At 35.7% G+C, this 15,257-nt stretch overlaps 1 pseudogene across 1 annotated transcript in view; it reads right to left on the bottom strand.

The window, feature by feature from the left end:
• Positions 1-1,277: 1,277 nt before the first annotated feature.
• Positions 1,278-15,257, bottom strand: part of LOC149804520 (uncharacterized) — an 82,898-nt pseudogene continuing 68,918 nt past the window's right edge. The window contains exons 7-8 of the transcript XR_016413984.1: positions 11,978-12,827; positions 1,278-5,558 (exon numbers count right to left, since the gene is read on the bottom strand). The product of XR_016413984.1 is annotated as an uncharacterized LOC149804520 (transcript). The remainder of the gene's footprint in view (positions 5,559-11,977; positions 12,828-15,257) is intronic.

Here is a 15,257-nt window from a genome sequence, read left to right as displayed (position 1 = left end):
AAAAGCACTAGTCGCATATATATATATATATATATATATATATATATATATATATATATATATATATATATATACATATGTGTGTGTGTGTGTGTGTGTGTAAAAAGCTGACAATGAACAGTCCGAAACAAGTATCTAGCTAGCCTGAGCGCTTTTGACTCTAATGAGTTTCTTCAAAGGGAAATACAAAACATAGACAAGACAAACAAATAAAATAGAAAAACGGTTATGCCACCATATATATATATATATATATATATAGAGAGAGAGAGAGAGAGAGAGAGAGAGAGAGAGAATACGAATCATATGGCGAATAACAATCCTTTCAAGTGCACTGGATCCAGCAAGGAATCACGTGTGTCAGGGATTGATTAAAATAAATGCAATGTACTGACAACGAACAGTGTGAAACTAGTATCTAGCTCTAATTAGTCTTTTTTAACGAGCTGAAATAAACTATAATACAAATATTTTCCAGTATCAGCAACAAGCTGAAATAAACTCGTTGACTCATAATATAGTTAAAAGTTAGAATTCCTGTAGAAATAGCCATGTAAAGTTTAGCAAACATAACCGTTGTATATTGTTTTTGTATTGTCAGTGCACGAATATACGCTATTTCGCCTCTCTCTATCCCTCTGCATCATGTTTTAGTTCAAAATGAAATCTAAGGAATGTTTTCCTTCACGTACGCACTTCAGACACAAACAGTTTGTCAGTCTGTCCATCTATCATGGTTACGTCTTGATTTTTTCTAACCACTTTAGATAAATTCTCACACACAATCTCACAAATATGTATGGGTATATGAATGGGTATATGTATGGGTAAATGAAGTTAAATGGCTGTTTTGCAAGACTGTAACAAACTTATTGAAATAAGATCGTACGTTTCTGACTAAACAATACATTGAATGCCATTGGTAAACACTGTTGTCATCATGATCATTTATTTTAGCAATGAACAATCTTTTGCTAATCTCTCTCTCTCTCTCTCTCTCTCTCTCTCTCTATATATATATATATATATATATATATATATATATATATATATATATATATATATATATATATATAAAGGCCACATTATCTAAATATGAGAGAGAGAGGTTTAAAAGCGAGAGCGATTTATCACTTGGAGAGTTTAGGAGAATGTTGAATTTTCAAAAGGGAAAGGTCTTGTTTATTTTCAGTTCTCCTGATAACTAATTGTGATATGATCGTCAATTTAAAAACAAATTTTCTTTTAAAATAAGAACCAATGCTCTGGAAGAAAGGTAGCATTTGCATTGTTTTATTATTAATCAAATACTGCTTTGCTTTTGAGACACGGTTGTATGCATTCAACCTGACCCGAGTTACTATTTTCATTCAGATATCACAGCGCCCTCTGCTGGCATCGTGGTGCATTATTCTATAGCATCTTGCGTCATGCATCATGCTAGCTTGCATACTTTAAACCTTTGATGCTAGACAGTGTGTTACAAAGTGAAATAAGTCAAATGCAAAGAGAGATGAAAAGATAATCATAATGTTAACGTGTGTAATATTAAAAATGGCCATAAAAACACACACAGGAGATACATACATACATACATACATACATACATACATTGATTGTCTTACGATTATTTGGCAAAGCACGATTCGTTGGGCTTAGAATTCATTCAGTTTAGTCCCAATGAACAGTGACACTATTTTGTCTATTTTTCTTCGATCTCTGCTATTCACCCTTGGTTGCCACACAGGGAACTTTCTAGTGCCAAAGATAAAAAGTTAAGGACGCAGCTGAAACAAATTAGTTAATAATGCTATTTATGTGCAAAACATGGAATGTTCAAAGAAATTTACACAGTAGTCTTGTTAAAAGGAAAATATCAAATATTCTCCTGCATGTTTCACAGTATCAAGACATTATTGTTTCTTAATGTAGCATTCCATATAAAAAAATTTCACTTAATGTAGTAGTCAATATACATACAATATACTTTGGTTATGTATTATCCAATATACAAAGAAAGGGTTTTAATGTTCAACTAAGTTCACCCTTAATTAACAGAATAAATCATAACCGAAGAATGTTCTGCTTAGCTTGTACATAATATACACGAATTCTTACAGTGTTTAAAATATGCAGTGTTAAATAATACATAGAACAAAATTACATTGTCATATGTATGACATGGCGTTATTATATTACACAATAACTTTGACCCATTCTGCTAAATCTAGGTCTGGGCCTGCCTTATATGCAGGCATATGAGTATAACGATCTTGCAGATTTGAGGATATAAAACGTGGCTGTTGTTTTAATATTCATTCTACAGTTTTACTAACACATCGAAGTCCGATTGCAGACTTATTTTGCAAAGCATTAAAATAATTATGTTTTATCACAACAAGCTTTCGCCAGAATACGATGTATCACAGTTTTGGACCTCAATCTGATGTCTTTATATTGGTTACTCTAAGTAAAATTTCTTTATCGAGCCAAAACGTAAGAGTTGGGCTATGAACAGTGTCTACGTTATGACAGTTGTGACCCTGAAGATAGTGAGAAAAAATGTTGGACACAAGAATTACTTTCTATGTCAATAAAGTATATTATATGATAATTGGATATGTCCTCAGTGGTTCTAAGTGAAGACCCAGGGGAAGGATCCTAGGCATTAAGGACCCAGTGCTTACTACGTATATTGATTTTGATTGTAATGCATGGTGTATACAGTATGTGTTTATATGTAGTGGATCACATTGGTTTCCAAATTATGACCCGGAGAATGCGCCTCAGGGGAATAAGGACAGACAAGACCCAGAACCAGTACTGGTTCAAAAACCATGTTAGCTGTCTACTTCTGCAATATTCTTAATATAAATGCAAAGACAGACGAATGCTTCATATCACATGTGTATTCAGTTCTATCAAAATTTATAGCAATTAAGGGTAACCTCAAATCATCTGCACCATCAAATTTTAAGGACTCATTTTGTTGGGAAAATAAACATAAAATTCAGACAGCTAGTTTTGGAGTTCTAGGCTTGCCAAAAATGTTAACATTGACTGCTGATACCGACAGGCAACATCATGCACGCAATTTTCTCCAAGAAAATGAAAAGCAATTCATGGATAACTTTGCTATGTGGCTGTTTTCAGGTACGTTTTCCGTGGTAAGTTGGACACAAGTGATCTGACCTGGGAACATAAGGAGTGTTCCTTCATTAAATTACATGAATGAATGCCACTGCAAAACCGAGAAACAATCTTTTCTGCCCCAACATTGCCAGCCATCGGCCTGAATTACCACAGGCTGAGTCTTACACTGGATGATAACAAGTAAGTGATCAATACAGTCAGTTTATATTGTACATACAGTCAGGTGATGAGCTCATTGATGATAGCATCTCATAAAATTAATTATACAATAAAACAGATGAAAATTTGAAAAAATTAATTTGTCACTGTATGTAATGTTTATGTAGTTATTTTAGCAGTGGATATTTATTTTCACCCATATAGGGATTGCAGATTTTGATCACAATAATAAATCCCTTCAGACTTTAGGATCTACTGGTTAAATGTATTATCATTTCGTAAAACTTTGATATAAAAATTCAAAACTAGTGTCTTTTCTTTCTTGAGTTCAATCATTCTTTTTCTACTGGTATTTAAATTCATTAAATGTTTGCATATCACCAATAAAATGAACAAAATACTTATGAGTATCGCGGTAATGTATCCACTGCGATATAATATACAAAACTGTTCATGCCACGTGCTTGTAATGGCAATAACTGTTCATTCCACGTGCTTGAAAATGCCCAGCCCAGTTAAGAAACTTATCTGACTCCAAATTTAAGCATGACTTAAAATATTGACTATTAAAACTTGCTTTCAAATGTTGTACGACTGGATGGTTTTTGAGCGTTATTTTCAGGCCAATGATAATATCACGCCGTGGACGTGGGAGGTGCGAGCCTTTCCCAAAGACAGAGTAACACAGCCAATTGTGTTTAGAACCATAACGTTAATATCCTTCGTTCATTCTAAAAATAAGTTTGCTTCTTGAAGAAACAAACACCTGGATTTAAAAAATAAAATTACAGTATACACTAACCCATGGATGAACTCGTTGAATCCAGGGTTAAACTTTTAAAAGACCAAAATATTTAATTAATTCACAGGATTTCATCGCAATTCGTCATAAGAGATATAAACAGAGTGGAATTGGTATATATCACGTCCTATCTCGGTATCTAATTCCACGCATTTCAAGTCTCTAACTTGTTCAAGGCTGTAACTCAGAGTTATCAGCTTTATACCAGCCACTCACATTACGTCTCTTCTTTTATGTTAAAATATTCCAAAATGTTATTGCAGTCAATTGTCTTATCTGTGTATTGATCTTTCGACGCAATATGTACCCTAAAAGGGCGATGTTAGAAATTTTACGACTCTACTTGCATTGTACGTTGCTGTTATATGATCACGTATCAATTTACTAGTTTGTTTTACCAAACGGTGTAAATCGGAATTTATGATGGATGGACAATGAATGATTGAGAAATATTCAGATGAAATTAAGTTAGATTAAATGTTGTGTACTCAACAAATTAGCAAACGAAAGTAGATACTAAAATGTCTGACAACCTGATGTTAAACTGCAAGCAATAAAAGGTAGAGCAACAGTTTATTACGCGGTGCAGGCTGATTATGCGACATATCACAGAAGCGGCAGAACAGCGACAGTATAACAAATGCAGGTTTTTGTACGAGATTAGCAGAAGTTCATTCATCTGAACTTATGGATGACATATACATTTTGAAAAAATGGGAATTAACATGAATAAACACTTGGTAAATTGTTCAATGTACTATCTTGACTGATACAATTACCGCTGTATCCTTGACCTTCAGTCATATAACCCACTCATTCCATAAGATGTGACCTTTTGTAGGATTCACATAGATAACGTGTAAGCTGTCATATTATAATTGATTTAGGTCTCGATTTGGAAGGATATGATAAAACAACAAAAGTATGTTCCAAATTTGCACACGACGTCATAAGGATTCAGCACTGTGAAAGTTTAATGCAACATATAGTTTAAGTCAATTATCATTTCTTTCTTTAAAAACACATTGTCTGTAAAAGTCATAGGAGCGGTTTCCTGATCTCCATTTCTGTTCCCCAAGTCTGCTCCTTGCATTTCTGATCACTTCATCTGGTGTGTACGAGTACTGTGGGTCCGGACGACTTATATAGATATCTTGCTTCAATGGGTTTACTGCGAACTCTTCTTCGACGATTGTTCTGGTGGCGAACAGATGTTTTGCTCCATAATGAATGACCTTAATTGTCTTTTGCCCGGGGTTGACTTCTGTCAGGATACCCTGGTGCCAGATCCAATAGTATCTGAACTCCACAATTTGTCCAAGACCAAAATCTCCCCAAGATTTAACAATATCCATATAAAGTTGTTTCTTCTCTTTCTCAAAGATATTGTTTAAGGTGTCTGACAAATGCTCGGCCGCCTTTGCAATTATGATGTCCAGGTTCCCTGAAATAATAATAATAATAATAATAATAATAATGTCCGGCCTAACCATCATTCATTAGAATTCTTCCTTATATAGTAAATTATCTGATCATCTGTACAACAACAAGAATACTCAAAGCAGACGAAAAGGGCTCTCGTAAAATATTTGTGAGGCTATGCTGGTGCTCCGATTGGAAGATACAGACAGAATCACATGTGAATGGCATGGAATGACTACATGACAGTCTACATGGTAATAATATCTCACTCGTGGATCATGGAAGTCTTGAGCCCGAACTCCGTGTCAAAATACTAGTTGAAGAGAAAGTCAGTAAAACGTATCGCCTGCTGTAAAGGAACGATATAAACGTTATATATTTACGATATTGGTCTGAATTAGATATTTTGATCCAGACAATAGCGATCATCACCACTGACATAAAAATATAAATCAGTTCTCAATAAGTGCGTGACTCTATGCATCAATCGATGTAAACTGGAAAAATGGAAACATGAAAATATTAAATTTGAGATCAGGTAATTATACATCGTATGGATAAGAAAGCAAGACACTGCGCTGATGAAACTTCAACTTTCATATCGACTACAAGATACAACGAAGGCAAAATAGTACTAGCAGATTTTCGAGATCTATGCCGACTTCAAGAGGCAACAACGAATTCAAGATAGTGATACCAGAACTAGAACTTTAATGTCAACTACGAGATACAACAACGAAAACAGGTTATTGCTTTTAGAATTTCAGCTTCCATGCCGACTACAAGATGCCACAACAAAGGCAACATAGTGCTACCAAAACTTCAACTTCAATGTCGACTACAAGATACAACAACGAAGACAGGTTAGTGATACTAAAATTTCAACTTCCATGTAGACTACAAGATACAACAACGAAGACAGGTTAGTGATACTAAAATTTCAACTTCCATGTAGACTACAAGATACAACAACGAAGACAGGTTAGTGATACTAAAATTTCAACTTCCATGTAGACTACAAGATGCAACAACTAAGACAGGTTAGTGATACTAAAATTTCAACTTCCATGTAGACTACAAGATACAACAACGAAGGCAAGATAGCGCTGCTAGAATTTCAACGTCCACGTTGATTAGATGATACAACAACGAAGGGAAGATAGTGGTACCAGAACTTCATCTTCCATGTCCACTACGAGATACACCGACGAAGGGAAGATAGTGGTACCAGAACTTCATCTTCCATGTCCACTACGAGATACACCGACGAAGGGAAGATAGTGGTACCAGAACTTCATCTTCCATGTCCACTACGAGATACACCGACGAAAGGAAGATAGTGGTACCAGAACTTCATCTTCCATGTCCACTACGAGATACACCGACGAAGGGAAGATAGTGGTACCAGAACTTCATCTTCCATGTCCACTACGAGATACACCGACGAAGGGAAGATAGTGGTACCAGAACTTCATCTTCCATGTCCACTACGAGATACACCGACGAAGGGAAGATAGTGGTACCAGAACTTCATCTTCCATGTCCACTACGAGATACAACAACGAAGGGAAGATAGTGGTACCAGAACTTCATCTTCCATGTCCACTACGAGATACAACAACGAAGGGAAGATAGTGGTACCAGAACTTCATCTTCCATGTCCACTACGAGATACACCGACGAAGGGAAGATAGTGGTACCAGAACTTCATCTTCCATGTCCACTACGAGATACACCGACGAAGGGAAGATAGTGGTACCAGAACTTCATCTTCCATGTCCACTACGAGATACACCGACGAAGGGAAGATAGTGGTACCAGAACTTCATCTTCCATGTCCACTACGAGATACACCGACGAAGGGAAGATAGTGGTACCAGAACTTCATCTTCCATGTCCACTACGAGATACAACAACGAAGGGAAGATAGTGGTACCAGAACTTCATCTTCCATGTCCACTACGAGATACACCGACGAAGGGAAGATAGTGGTACCAGAACTTCATCTTCCATGTCCACTACGAGATACACCGACGAAGGGAAGATAGTGGTACCAGAACTTCATCTTCCATGTCCACTACGAGATACAACAACGAAGGGAAGATAGTGGTACCAGAACTTCATCTTCCATGTCCACTACGAGATACAACAACGAAGGGAAGATAGTGGTACCAGAACTTCATCTTCCATGTCCACTACGAGATACAACAACGAAGGGAAGATAGTGGTACCAGAACTTCATCTTCCATGTCCACTACGAGATACAACAACGAAGGGAAGATAGTGGTACCAGAACTTCATCTTCCATGTCCACTACGAGATACACCGACGAAGGGAAGATAGTGGTACCAGAACTTCATCTTCCATGTCCACTACGAGATACACCGACGAAGGGAAGATAGTGGTACCAGAACTTCATCTTCCATGTCCACTACGAGATACACCGACGAAGGGAAGATAGTGGTACCAGAACTTCATCTTCCATGTCCACTACGAGATACACCGACGAAGGGAAGATAGTGGTACCAGAACTTCATCTTCCATGTCCACTACGAGATACAACAACGAAGGGAAGATAGTGGTACCAGAACTTCATCTTCCATGTCCACTACGAGATACACCGACGAAGGGAAGATAGTGGTACCAGAACTTCATCTTCCATGTCCACTACGAGATACACCGACGAAGGGAAGATAGTGGTACCAGAACTTCATCTTCCATGTCCACTACGAGATACAACAACGAAGGGAAGATAGTGGTACCAGAACTTCATCTTCCATGTCCACTACGAGATACAACAACGAAGGGAAGATAGTGGTACCAGAACTTCATCTTCCATGTCCACTACGAGATACAACAACGAAGGGAAGATAGTGGTACCAGAACTTCATCTTCCATGTCCACTACGAGATACAACAACGAAGGGAAGATAGTGGTACCAGAACTTCATCTTCCATGTCCACTACGAGATACACCGACGAAGGGAAGATAGTGGTACCAGAACTTCATCTTCCATGTCCACTACGAGATACACCGACGAAGGGAAGATAGTGGTACCAGAACTTCATCTTCCATGTCCACTACGAGATACACCAACGAAGGGAAGATAGTGGTACCAGAACTTCATCTTCCATGTCCACTACGAGATACAACAACGAAGGCGAGAATGTGCTACTAGAACTTCAACTTCCTTGCCGATTAGATGATACAGAAATGAAGGCAAGATAGTCATACTAGAATTTCAACTTCCATGTCAACTACAAGATACAACAAAGAAGGCAAGATAGTCATACTAGAATTTCAACTTCCATGTCAACTACAAGATACAACAACGAAGGCAAGATAGTCATACTAGAATTTCAACTTCCATGTCAACTACAAGATACAACAACGAAGGCAAGATAGTCATACTAGAATTTCAACTTCCATGTCGACTACAAGATACAACAACGAAGGCAAGATATTGCTACCAGAACTTCGACTCCCATGTCAACTACGAGAAACAACAACAACGAGATACAACAATAAAGACAAGACAGTGTAACCAGGACTTCAACTTCATATCGTCTACGAGATGCAATAACGAGGGCAAGATAGTACTACTAGAATTTCAACTCCCATGTCGATTAGATGAAACAATATAGAAGGCATTACATACTGCTGGTTGGAAAAAAGAAAAACTACTAAAGGCATATCGGTACAGTTGAACTCGCAGGTCGAACGCAAGCAATAATGAAAATTATTTGAAGAGAAGAAAGACATAAGGCACTTCAGTGACGTTAACAGTTCACGAATCCTATGCATATTTTGCTAACTATCTGAACCACTGTAAGGATTCGTGGGAAAAGATGTCAATAGTGTTAGTACCTTGATGATTGTTGCTTCTGCGGATAAGTTATCAGAAAATGAATTGGCATTTATTTTCAGTTCTACGTAAAAGAGTTTTCATTCTACTAATCAAACTCCGACGAAATATTAGGAATGTAAATCCAACGTTGTACATGATTCCAAGCACAATTTATGCCACATAGGACCTCTCGGCCACCAGTAATATATCACCCACTAGATCTTCTCTGAATATATGCAAAACACTCTGTCGCAATCGAACTAATTTTCATGCATATTCGGATCATTATCAATGGAGTTAAACATGTTTATCTTAATCTGAGTCTAGGACATTGGAATTCCCGCTTAGAAAAACTTAGTGTACCTCATGTTTATCATGTTCTTTATTATAATTATAGTAATAGATCTTATATTCTTAACAACTTAGAATGTACCCGATATTTAAATTTTGACCCTCATCCTGGTTCTATTTTTGTGTCTTGGTTTTTAATATAATGTTGTGTACTTGATAAATTACCCATTCTTGCAATAACATCTTTAGCAGAATCAGTCTTATGGTTGTGTTCAGTATTTCATTTGGGCGGAATAGATTATTCAAATTAATATTCACTGGAATTAGAAAGAGCTCAATATTAATCATGGTCTGAAGCATTAATTTGAAATTATAGTGAATTCAGACAAAGATATATTTGGATTGTATTACAGACCACAGGTACATAAGCATATTCGAGACTACATGCACATCCACACATTCAGTATTGGAACTTTGGGATAGCACTTATGTTTGAACTTTAACGACTATTCGAGATTTAATTTACAAAAATGTAAATTCTTTTTAAATTTTCACTTTTTATTCTAGGGAAATAATTTTTTTCTGAATTTTTTCAAAACTTGTTGGTTTTCGCTCTTTTCTGTAACTTTGTTTCAGACCATAGAGTCGTAACAAGTTCATTCCTTGTTTTCACAAATGCATTAAAACTAGCGAGACAAACCGTAAGAAAACTCCAATAGGTTTCTCTATGACAACTTTTTATTTATATTGCTTATAATATGACTGGAATTCACGCACACGTGTACTACACATCTGTAAGATTTTTCTATATCTTGTCCTTGATTGATAACAAAAGTAAACATTTCCTTCGATGTTAGAATTTCTTTATAACACTGTTTCACATATTGTATGTATGTATGTATGTATGTATGTATGTATGTATGTATGTATGTTACGACAATATGGTCTTAAACAAAGTAACAGAAAAACCGAAACCAATATGGTATGTATGTATGTATGTATGTATGTCTGTATGACTGACTGACTGACTGACTGATTTTATTTCCTCTTCAACAGAGATTACATCAGATTAATCAAAAAATTCAGGATAATGCAAGATCATAAAATAGAACAGAAAAGTGACAAAAATACAATAGTAATACTGTGTCAGCTACCGTACTGACAAAACGAAATATCTCAATACCTGCAATTATGCAAATCTGCAATCATTTGGCTGAGCATGGCTCTGATCTTTTAACAGTTGCTTGATGATAATATTTCGAAAGGTTAATACGTCTATATTGTTATGTGCTTAACATTACCTTCGAGATAGCAACGAAAAGGAAATGGAAAACTTATAACAGTGTAATTATATATGTAGTTCTTTTTATATGACACATGTATTTATGCATATATATACTTGTTTGCGCGTATGCGTGCGTGCATGCATTTATCTATGACTGACTGTCTAAATGACTTAGTTACCTCTTCAACAAAGATTATATCAGGTTACTAAGATACATATTATACGTATCATACGATTATGAGACAGTATAGACGAGAACGCAAGCATGATATATATATATATATATATATATATATATATATATATATATATATATATATATATATATAGTCAACTAATGCATTTACAAAATGAGATATATAAATACAGAAAACCATATAGAAATCTCTAGGAAATATACATAAACAAATACATAAACACACACACACACACACAAATATATATATATATATATATATATATATATATATATATATATATATATATATATATATATATATATATATATATATATATATATATATATATATATATACATACATGCACACACACACACACATATATATATATATACACACACATACACGCATATATATATATATATATATATATATATATATATATATATATATATATATATATATATATACATACACATACATATAGATATATACATACATACATACATACATACATACATACATACATACATACATACATACATATGCATACATACACACACATTCATATACACACATATACATACATATATATACATACATATACACATACACACATATTCATATACACATACATGCACACACATTCATATACATACATACACATATATATACATATACATACACATACATACACCCATACGTACATACATATACACATACATATATATACATAACCATATACACCGTATACAGCTGTCATACAACAAAATTTGCGGATTTGACAAGAACACGTTGGCCTTTAATTTTTGTATTTGTAATGTTAATTTACTACTTACTTTTTATATCATGTTTGAACATGTTGGTTGATAGTAGGGCATATATTTTATTGTAGAATGAAGCTATGCTGTTTGCGGTCACCAACATGAGTCTATCTGTTACATCATCGTCAATAGACGACATCCAGTCAGCCCTGCTTCCAAGAAGTGTCTCCAACAATATATCTTCTTCTTGATTGAATAAGTTAACCCCATCTCTCACTTCTAAAGAGTCAATCACTCTCTCAAAGAAAACGTTTCGTTCCTCAAGTAGCATTTCGCAACCTAAAATAAGATGTTTCGCTCTGTCGTCAGTCTCTTTTCCGCAGAGTTTGCATACCATAACTTTACCAACAGGCATGATGTACAGTTTCATTACTTCAGAAAAAGGCCATAACATGGATGGAAATTTACGCCCAAGAAACAATATACTACTTGGTTTTAAGTCCAAATGAATGTTTCTGAAGTGAATTAAGTCACCCCTTAGTTCTATATTTGCTCTCCAGGTAGTTTCTTCATGGTTTTGAATAATATCAATAATATGTCGATTCCAGACGAGTTTTTCTTCTGTTTGTACTCTTGCTGCACAGTCTAAAAGAGCACTTCCCATACCATATTTCTTAGTTATTCTGTTAATATCTGGTATAAATCCCGTCTGTTTTAGCGGGTTGGTCAGATACTGACATAAGCACATAATAAAAATCTTTTTCCAGATAAAAGTCCAATCGCCCTTACACAATCGGTTGAAAAAGAGCAATTTCATCCTATCTATGTATGCTTCCATTGACCAGAGTCGTTGCCTCCGTAGGCGAATATTTATCGAAAGCTTGCATACGTCGCGCTGCATATCTCTGGTATAACTCAAGTTCTTCTATATTCGAGTTTGTGATACCTGACCATAGTTCACATCCATGTAGGACCGAGGGTAGAATAATTCTTTTCCAAATCTTCAGACTTGTTAAAGGGTTCATTCCTCCGTCTCTGATACCAATAAAATAAAAAGAGTTTAACAAGCGTTTGCCTTTATCGCATGCTTCTTTTATCGCGTCTTTTGGGTTTAAGTTGTATTTTAAAGGTATGCCGGCATACTTCTTACTTTTGACTGCCGGAACTGGAGATTTGTCGAGCAGAAAAGAAGGGATACCAGTCGTTCTTTTGTTAGTAAACAAGATGGTGCAACTTTTATCTGCGTTATATTTTAATCTCCACCTTTTCGCATAGTTGGAAATTTATCAAGCAGCTGTTGCATTGAATGATGCGAGTTAGACATTACAGTTGTGTCATCTGCTAATAAGACACAAGGCAGGTGGAGATCGACAAGTTTTAGACCTCGCAAAGTGTGATCTAATTCCGTGATTAAATCATCTATCATTACAAGAAAGAACCAGGCAGACAAGATACGGCCCTGTCCTACACCCTGCCTAATATCGAAGAGTTTGGACAGCTTGCCCGCAAATAAAACAGAGCTTATTACTCTCTCAAACGAGTCTTTCGTGATGCGCTAGGTCTTCCCTTTGATGCCAAGTCTGTACAACTTGTAGAATAATCCGTTGTGCCAAACTGTGTTGAAGGCTTTAGCATTATCAAGAAATGTAGCATAGACAGGAGTATCTTTATTCATATAGTAGCATATAGATTCTTTAATACAGAACGCTGCAGTGATACTACCGCAATTATTTCTGAAACCATATTGCAATGGATTTGGAAAAGAAATCTGCTTAGAAAATATAAATAGTCTACTATATATAATTTGTTCTAGAACTTTCTGAAGCACTGGAATTATAGTTATATCACGGTAATTATTCACATCTAATTTGTTATTTCCTCCTCCTTTGAATATTGGTATTACCAAACCTTGTTTAAAGTGGCACGGGTACTTCTCGGCCTCGTACACTTTTGTGAATATAATTTCAAGTAATTGTACACTTCTTGGAGGGTCCGCAAACAGTAAATGATCAGCATCAATACCATCGTGACCACATACCTTATCTTTATTGAGAGAGCTAATTGCACTACTGATTTCTTCTCAAGTGGGAATTTTATCAACAACTTCGTCAAAGTGTGAATAGGTTTCTTTACTCTGTTTTCTAACCTCTGCTAAGACCATCTGGTAATGATTCTCATCGTACAGATAAATATTGTCAGGTAGTGACAAACTGGAAAAATGATTTGCCCATAACTCTCTAATAGAGACGAGGTCGCGTACAATTTTTCCGTTTGATTTGATTTCGTGAATGTAATCACGTTTATTTCTTTTATTCCGTATAAACTTATAGAAAGTAAAATATCGAGCTCTGCAGCCTTTTCAAGCTCACTGAATTGTTCTCTATCGTACTTTTCTTTAGCTTTCAATAATTCTTTTGCAAACAATTTCTTCGCTTTCTTATAGTTCGCGTATGACATACATTCCCAACCTCTTGGCCTACCATTAGAAATCCATGCCCTGCGTTTCAGCCGCATTTCCGTGTCAAACTTTTTTACGTTTAGTAGTTTCCAATAGGGGTTAGCGTACGGGCAAAACGTCTCTATGGGGAGAAACCTAGAAGCTGCTTCATGTAAAATCTTTACTGTCTCTTGAATAATAATTTCAATATCGACATTCGTCGCTAGTTCTGCCTTATGCAGTTGCGCTAACAATTCATTGCGTGTTGTTTCCTTATATCTATTTATTTGTTCTGCCGAGGCTTTCTTCCAATTTATGGAATGAATGATATGCTCGTCGGCCATTGTTGTATTATGTACAAAAGGTGTGACCAGCTCTGTTTTTACAGGATGATGATCTGAAATGGTCAAAGGATGATCATCTATTATTTCTGCCTTAACCACTAAATCGAATTTACATTTTTGCAATAGTATATGGTCTGTCAAAGATTTTGATTTGCCATCGGTTGAGAAAAAAGTAAAATCAGACCCTTCACAAATGGATTGACTATTAACAGATACTAAATGCCTATCGCTCAGAACCTTTCTAGAATAGTGCCTCTAGCGTTTGATGTTAGACAATTGTTTTGTGCTAAACAGTGAACTTAACTGACCATTGAAGTCTCCGGCGAGTATGGGAATGCCTTCTTTGCAGAAAATATCAAACTGATCCTTTAGTTCTTCTAATGTTTCGGAGTAACTTGGGCTAGGAAAATTAGTTGATGACAAAAGTGCTCCGAATATAAAATATTTAAGTCTATCGTTACATTTTACCTCTATCCCTAAAACTCTGTCACTGCCAGCGCTCGACAAGGGATTAAAGCGGAGTGATTTCCTATAAGGGATTGCTATTCCCCCGAACAACTTAGTGGGTGCTGAT

Source organism: Sinohyriopsis cumingii, chromosome 2, assembly GCF_028554795.1.
Source record: "Sinohyriopsis cumingii isolate HCF-2022 chromosome 2, ASM2855479v2, whole genome shotgun sequence".
In the NCBI taxonomy this organism is placed as follows: domain Eukaryota; kingdom Metazoa; phylum Mollusca; class Bivalvia; order Unionida; family Unionidae; genus Sinohyriopsis; species Sinohyriopsis cumingii.
The sequence above is the reverse complement of the archived record's forward strand: the minus strand, read 5'-3'. Positions and strand labels throughout refer to the sequence as shown.